General features: G+C 40.9%; 1 pseudogene; it reads right to left on the bottom strand.

Moving 5' to 3' along the window:
* Nucleotides 1-5,137: 5,137 nt before the first annotated feature.
* On the bottom strand, nucleotides 5,138-6,361 carry LOC132235384 (Golgi apparatus membrane protein TVP23 homolog B-like; annotated as a pseudogene).
* Nucleotides 6,362-7,727: the final 1,366 nt, after the last annotated feature.

The following is a 7,727-nucleotide window of genomic DNA, read 5'->3' as shown; positions in this document are numbered from 1 at the left end:
TGCCAACAAGATGGCGGCTAATTTGCATATGTAGGCACAATGCAGGGAGGCGAAAGGGAAAGCAGGAAGAAGCCCCCTGCCACTGACAGTGATCAGAAACCCAGGGGGGAGCTAAGAGCTGGGGGGCAGGGCAAAGGCGGCCCTGGGGCCGCCTTTGCCCTGCCCCCCAGCCATGATCGGAGAATCAGGCGCCTTTGCCGCCCTGGCCAGTGATAGCAGGAAGTAGGGGTGGAGCCAGTGATGGGAGCTGGGCACGGTCGAAGCTGGCAGTCCCAGGAGCTAGGGGTCCCTTGCCTGGGCCTAAAGCGAATCCCACGATCGCGGGGCCGCTGCAGCTGCGGGTCCCCGCTGCCCGGGCCGGACGCCTAGGCCAGAGGCGTTAGGCCTGGGCAGGGGCGGAGCCTGCAACTGCGGGGAGCTGGGGGTCCCCTGCCCAGGCCTGACACCCCTGCCAGAGGCCTCAGGCCTGGTCAAGGGGCCAATCCGGTGATTGGTGATCGGAGGGTGATGAGGGTCAACTCCTCTGGCCGAGGCATCAGGCCTGGGCGGGGGGCGGAGCCGGGGATTGGGTGGATATGATGGGTCAGAGGCGTCAGGCTTGGGCGGGGAGTGGAGCAAGCGATCAGAGGGAGATGTGGGTCCCCTGCCCAGGCGTGATTCCTGGGCCAGAGGCCTCAGGCCTGGGCGGGGGCCAGAGCCAGTGATCAGGGGGAGATGGGGGGTCCCCTGTCCAAGCCTGACACCTATGGCGGAGGCGTCAGGCCTGGGCAAGGGGCCGATCAGGCGATCGGAGGGTGATGGGAGTCAACGCCTGAGGGCTCCCAGTATGTGAGAGGGGGCAGGCTGGGCTGAGGGACACTCCCCCCCCCCCCCCAATACCCAGTGCACGAATTTCGTGCACCGGGCCCCTAGTATATTTATAACTAAGATATTATAAACATAATTTAAATGTAGTTTGCAGTAAACATGTTTTTGTCTATTGAGGAAATGGTGTTTAGGGCTAGGCAGAAAGATTTTAAAAAATCTTCCTAGTGGGTTTCCCTCAGTAGTGAACTTCGCCTCATAGACTGAAGGGTCACAGGTTCAATTCCGATCAAGGGCAGGTACCTCTGACATAGGTTCAATCCTTGGCCCCAGTAGGCAACCAATGGATGCATCTCTCATGCATCGATGTTTGTCTCTCTCCCTCCCTTCCACTCTCTCTAAAAATCAATGGAAAAAATATCCTCGGGTGAGGATTAACAAAAACAAAAAGCCCCGCTGATGTGGCTCAGTGGTTGAGCTTTGACCTATGAACTAGGATGTAATGGTTCAATTCCTGGTCAGGGCACATGCCCACTTTGCAGGCTAGATCCCCAGAAGGGGACATGCACGAGGCAGCTTATTGATGATTCTCTCTCACTATTGATGTTTCTATCATTCCCTCTCCCATCCTCTCTGAAATCAGTAAAAAATATATTGACATATTTAAAAAGTATGATAAAAAAGTATGATGTTAGCTGTAGGCTTTTACGAAATTGTCCTATTTTTTAAATAAATTCTTTAAATGAAAATACAATATCTATGCACAAAAGCATCTGGGTACTATGACGAATTATCACACTTTAGTAAATACCACCCAAGTGGAGAAACACAACATTGCCACCAGCTCAGAAACCTTCCTCCCTTGTACATTCTCTCAATCGACCACACTACCACTCTCCAAATTTAACCACCATCTTATCTTGTAAAAACATAGATAAGTATGCTTGTTTATGAATTCTATGTTAATAGCATCATACTGATTTAATTATTTTGTGTCTGGCTTCCATTGTCAACATTATGTTTGTGAGGTTCATCACATGTAACATTAATGCATTCATTTTCACTTCTGGATGGTGTATAGAGTTTTAATTAATATAGTAGTGCACACTTAATTTCTTTGCAGTTGAGCCTTCTATTAGACAGCTGGATTTTCTTTTAGTGCAATAATAATTTGCTATGTACATTCTTGTATATGCATTTTATACACAAATGTATATATTTCTCTTGGGCATAAAACTAGGAGGGCAATTTATGAGTCAAAGTGTGTATATACATGCAATTTTAGGCCATGGTCTTTTCCCCTGAGGTTTTTTTTGTTTGTTTGTTTGTTTTTTAAATGTCCCATTATTCTGCTTTGCAAATGTTACTATTGAGAAGTCTAAAGCCCAATGTGACTTCTTGTTTTTGTTTTTTAATGTCAACTTTTTCGGCCTGGATACCTGAAGAATTCTAACTTTGTCTTTAAAATTTCATAACATAATGAGAATATATATGTCTTGATTATTGTGCGACTTTTTTAAATATTAGAAGTTATATTTTAAAATTTTTGTTTTATTCTAAATTTAGAGAAATGTATTTGAATTATGTCTCTGTGTACTTTTTCTATTCTATTTTTATTAAGGATGTCACTTATCTGCCCTTTACATTTATCAATTTATTTTCATTTACTTTAAGCCTTTTGCAATTTTCCCTTCGTCTTTGCATTTAAATGGTGTTTCAAGATATTCTTAATGCTATTTCAGTTTTAATCTTTTTCTTTCTGTTTCAAATTTATTTATTAGATCTATAGTGATGGAGGGTTTTTGTTTGCAGTTTTTCCCTTTAGCTCTTCAACTTTCCTTTTTCTGTTTTATCATTTTGTCTTTGAACTCTTATTTTATTGAATTTGTGGTATTTTGGTTTAATTCTTTCATAGTGTAAAGTACTTGTGGGGAATCAATTTTGTTCCTTGGGTTATGTTTTCTTTATGACAGATTTCTTCACCTTCAATAACATGATAGATTTTTAAAAATTTTTTAAAAAACTGTAGTTTGTTTACATTGTTTCATGACATATATATAGGGTAGAGCAAAAGTACTTTTACAGTTGTGAGTATGTCAAACACTCTTTATTCTTATATTATAATTCTTTATTAATTAATGTCTTATTTTCTTTTTCAAAACATTTGTTAATCCTCACTGGAGGACATTTTTTTCCCATTGATTTTTGGAGAGAGTGGAAGGGAGGGAGAGAGGAGGAGAGACAGAGAGAGACAAACATTGATATGAGAGAGACACATTGATTGGTTGCCTCTCCCATGCACTCTGGGGCCAGAGATTGAATCTGCAACCCAGCTACATGCCCTTGACCAGGACTCAAATCCACGACCCCTTCAGTGTGCAGGCCAACACTCTAACTGCTGAGCAACACCAGCCAGGGCAATGTAAACCTACTTTTGCCCCAACCTGTATTTGTATCCAGTTCATGGTGAACAGAGTACTCTGTCTGGAAGTTTCTTTTGTTACATAGTATGGGTAAATTCTCTGCTATATTTCCCTTCTTTGGACAGTTGTTTGATTTGTTACAGTTTGATGATTGGTTGTCTATGCTATTTTCTGAAGCCTGAGGGTTCAAAGGTAGGAAAGGAAATGTACAATCCTTGTTCTAGACAACTTTGGCTTGGCTTCCTGAAATCCTTCTAATGTCTCCTAAGAGAGTCTATTTCCATAACTTTTGGGTTTTTTTTCCAACTAAAGATGATGAACCCAAGTAGCTAGATTTGGCAAGCATGTCAAACTCAAAAAGAGGCATGCGGCCTATTGGCCGGAACTTTGACATGCTTGAGGGGCTTCTATTAATAAAAGTCTTCCCTTGTCTTTCCTTAGAGCTGCCTACTCACCTCTTCAGTTAGCTTACATCCAAATCAGAAGATATGAGTAACATTCTTAGGATGTTTTTTAGCCCTTTTTCTTTCCTTAGTAATGTTTTTGGAGAATGGGGGTCTGTTCAGATTCTTGTACCACAGTTTATGGTCTTTATTTCTCACACATGTAGTGAATAGTCATGGCTTTTGCTCTTCATATATTAACGTGTTTATTATGTGGCACTGCCCCAAACATCTCAGGTGTAATGCAATATATACTTCCTGCATAAATCCTGAATTTCTGCTTTCTTTTCCTTTCTATGTTTCTATTGCCCAACATATATAGCACAAAGCTATCCCCCTTCCTTTGTTTGCTTGCTGCTGGTGAATTTGAGACTATTTTTAATTGCTTTACTTTTAAAAATTGTTTTAACCCAAAGGCTATGACTTCATGTTGTGCTTTATAATATGAGGCGAAAAAGCTATTCAAATAGAGAATTACATAAAACCACATGTATTCATTCAATGAAAGTTCATTAGTTACCATGAACATGGGTCTATCATATTTTAATTAAAAGATGTAATAGTACTTTAGATACCAATTATCTTTCTTTTCTCAGCATTTATTATTATATAACCAGTCCTGAGATGGAAATTTTTGTTCTTTGTGAATGAATGCATGTTGGTTAGTTTTCCTATATTACATATAAACAACCTTTTGGAATAATGATAATTTGTTCCTTTTTATAAAAATGCTTCTCAGTGAAATGACCCAGCCCTGAAACTCTTATTACAAATACATACAGTTTTGCTAGTTTTGCCCTTTCCCTGTTGGGAAAGGACACAGTTATCTATATTTCAGCCAGTAGCTATGTTTTATCCTTCTTTACAGAACACACACACACACACACACACACCTCTGTTTATTTTTATTTTTTTATTTTTATTTTTTTGCTTTGTAAACATTAGAGTTTTATACAAATATAAAGTTATGCACTTTCAAAGCTATCACTCCAATAGACGCTTATTCAATTAAACAAAACATCTTTAAAAAATTTTAACAATGTGTAAATACATTGACAAAATAGTCTGTTGATTAAGACTCAAACAAAGGTTATAGTATACCTATAAGAGAATTTACATGTGTCTGTAACAGTTCCTAGACTGTTTCACATATTGCTTTTTAGAAAATACCGTTAACACAAATGCATGATTTACAATATCCCCACTAAATCAAGAAAAAAAATAGATTCAGAAAATAAAATGTCTTTTGGGCAGTGATTATGCCAAGTGTTTAAATAATTATTCTTATTATGACATAAGGATAATGCTGTCTTTGTGGTAAAAGGTGTCGTTAGGCCAAGGACCACTGACGCTCTTCGGGAGGTTCCAAAGTTAAAGCTGGTTGACCGCCCCCAGAATAAATAGAACACAGCGATCTCTACGATCCCATACACAGACACCATGAAGACTCACTTATTTCCTGGACCGAAAATACATGACTTGTTACAGTAAAAATAAACAAAATTTTAGAAACTAGCTCATGCCACTGATCCAAATTTGGTTTTTATCTGCCCGTGAATGCCTAGGATAAGAGTATCATTATGAAGTACATAGTAAGCCGTAAAATTAACAATTATTTCTAACTTATACATAGCCAAAGTGCTCACTCTTCCCATTGAAGCAAAACTTTCTTCTTCTGATAATAATCTACAGAAATATTTAAAGACACATAATTTTGAAATGAGATTAAGAACAACCTTCTACATTCTATGGATCAAAACGCAAATGTCTTCATTACATATGTACATGAACATAAACACTTTTGTCAAACTGCAGTACATGGATATTACATGACTGTGCACATACATATGTACACCATAAACAAAATTTTGACAATGTTTCTAGCAACACCATATTTTCAAGCCCCAAATGCTAGCAAGAAGATGGAAACTACTTTTCCTTTTTTTTTCAAGTAAATTTTCAAATGGAAAAACAAACCCAACACTCCTCTCTGCTACATGTACTGAGTTCTAAAAGGCTCAGAGTGAAGAATCTCTTCAGTTGTTCCCAATAGAACAGACCACACAGGACTCCTCTCCCTCTTCAGGAGGTCTGATCATCTCCAGTGTTTTGTCTTAAAACCTGCTTTCCAAGGTAAAATGTGGCCATGCTCGTTAAATTCTTTCTGTTGCCCACTTTGCACCTGATGTAGCCATATAGGTTGGCACCTTGTAGCACCACACCCATGGTAACCACTGCCAACCACTTCAGTCTGAAGGAGAAGAGAGCGCTGAAGGCAACTATCATCCAAAGCACTGGACAGGCAATAAGTCCTAACCAAAAGATTCTTGATTCAGAAACAGTTTTATTCTCTTGAGGGGATGCCTTCCTGGACTCAAACACCCAATGGCTTTTTCCATCTTCATCAATATGATTCCACCATTAGTCTACCTGTGACATTCTTGACTGCCCAAAAGTCACATAACAATAACAAGGTAATCGTCACCATACAGGCAGTAAAGCTGCTGCTGAACAATTCACAGAGAAGATAGACTACAATCGCACTGACTTGAAAGAATAAATGGAAAAATGATGCCACTGGATGTCTGATTTTGGATTTTTGGGGTCGATTAGTTGTTTCTTCTTCTGCATCAAACAGTGCAACACCTTCGCTGTCATCATTACTGTCCTGCTGCAACATGGTGGCCCAGCGTAGCCCCCCACACCTGTTTATTTTTAGATTACCAGAGTAATATACAAAGTGTTTGACCCTGCATAGTATAAACTTTAACTCTAATACAAGGAATGTAATTTGAGATTCTTAACAAATCCCTTAGTGGAATTTTAAAAACAGATTCTCAATACCTCAGTTAGGATTATTAAAGTGGGTACTGAAAATGAAGTATTTTATATTCTTTTTTTATAGTGATATAATTATTTTATGAAGTTTTAGGAAAAATTCATTATCTCCAAGTTTCTGTACCTAAAAAAGATAAATATATTTCACTAAAAGCATATTGTAAGTCCAAAAAAGTATTTATTTTTGCATGACATATAAACATTTTCAGTGAAATTAAATATATCCAGTAATTTTTAAGTGAATCATTTAATCCAGATTGCATTTTATTTTCAATGAGTATGAACTATTCCTTCATGTAGAATGTGACATAAGATCTACTTTAAAAACTAGAAATTATTTTTCTGTGCAGAAAAGGTAAGGCTTACAGCATTTATATATTTACTAGAGGCCCGGTGCACAAAATTCATGCAGGGGGGTGTCCCTTAGCCTGGCCTGCACCCTCTCCAATCTGGGATCCGTCTCATAATCCAGGACCACTGGCTCCTAAATGCTCATCTGCCTGCCGGCCTGATGCCCGTAACTGCTTTCCTGCTGGCCTGATGGCCCTAACTGCTCTCCCCTCCTGGCCTGATCCTCCTAACTGCCTAACTGATCTCCCCTGCTGGCCTGATCCCCCTACCTGCCTATCTGCACTCCCCTCCTGGCCTGATCCTCCTAACTGCCTATCTGCTCTCCCCTCCTGGCCTAAACTCTCTAACTACCCATCTGCTCTCCCTTCCTCTCCGTGCTGTCAGACCCTGGCACAGGAGTGCTGAGTGCTTTCCACCGAGGCCCCACCCCCGTCCTGATGCCCCCCCCCCCTTCAGGCCGGGTAACACCGTGGCTTGCATGCGCCTCCACTGGTGGGGCTGCCCCTGCCCTGACGTGCCCCCCTCCAGGGCGGGCGGCACCATGGCCTGCATGTGCCTCCGCCGGGGGGTGGGGGCCCACTGCAGCCCATCCTGATGCCCCATGTGTTCTGATGCCCCCTCCAGGCCAGGTGGCGCGGTGGGCCTGTGCATGCCTCGGCAAGGGTGCCGCCCCCAACAGCAGCCTCATGTCCCGGTAGCGCAAGTCCCCGCCCCCATCCCTGCCCACCAGCTCCTGTGTGTGCGCAGCCTGTTGAAGGGTCATGACTGGGACACCATTAGGACCAATTTGCATATTACCTCTTTATATATATAGATTACCTTTAATAAGTGTGGCTATTATGTAAATTTATTAAAATATTTACTATAA

The sequence above is a fragment of the Myotis daubentonii genome, chromosome 5 (assembly GCF_963259705.1).
Source record: "Myotis daubentonii chromosome 5, mMyoDau2.1, whole genome shotgun sequence".
Lineage (NCBI taxonomy): Eukaryota > Metazoa > Chordata > Mammalia > Chiroptera > Vespertilionidae > Myotis > Myotis daubentonii.
The sequence above is the reverse complement of the archived record's forward strand: the minus strand, read 5'-3'. Positions and strand labels throughout refer to the sequence as shown.